At 40.2% G+C, this 620-nt stretch overlaps 1 non-coding gene across 1 annotated transcript; it reads right to left on the bottom strand.

Annotated features, from left to right (window-relative positions):
• Window positions 1-321: 321 nt before the first annotated feature.
• On the bottom strand, window positions 322-396 carry Trnas-cga (transfer RNA serine (anticodon CGA)). Its single transcript has one exon. It is a non-coding gene; the product is annotated as a tRNA-Ser (tRNA).
• Between the last annotated feature and the right edge of the window lie 224 nt (window positions 397-620).

The raw sequence follows: 620 nt of genomic DNA, 5'->3' as shown, positions 1-620 counted from the left end.
TGTTATATGTTTTCTCTTATCATTACTGACATGTATCCATTTTACCATTTGTTGTATTTTGACTCAAGTATAGAGGGACACGCCCATCTTTAAAGGCTTGGCAGAACAATTACTGTTCGATGTATAAAGGTGCTTATGAGTAGGCAGTACTTGTAGCATATACACATGCCACTGATCATTGCAATATTCATGTTTTTGTCGAATGAAGATCCATGGTTTCTTTCATCTATTTGATTTAAAATAAGGTAGTGTGTATAATGATGCTTTTGGCACAGTAAAAGCCATGATTACTTTTGAAACTTCCTGGCAGATTAAAACTATGTGCCCGACCGAGACTCGAACTCGGGACCTTTGCCTTTCGCGGGCAAGTGCTCTACCAACTGAGCTACCGAAGCACGACTCACGTTCGGTACTCACAGCTTTACTTCTGCCAGTATCCGTCTCCTACCTTCCAAACTTTACAGAAGAGCTCGGTCGGGCACACAGTTTTAATCTGCCAGGAAGTTTCATATCGGCGCACACTCCGCTGCAGAGTGAAAATCTCATTCTGGCATGATTACTTTTATTTGAATGATATGACATGAAGTTTTATGTGAGCATAAATGTGTTTTTTCATGGAT

Source organism: Schistocerca gregaria, chromosome 4 (assembly GCF_023897955.1).
Source record: "Schistocerca gregaria isolate iqSchGreg1 chromosome 4, iqSchGreg1.2, whole genome shotgun sequence".
Lineage (NCBI taxonomy): Eukaryota > Metazoa > Arthropoda > Insecta > Orthoptera > Acrididae > Schistocerca > Schistocerca gregaria.
Note: the sequence above shows the minus strand (reverse complement) of the source record. Positions and strands in the feature narration are given on the sequence as shown.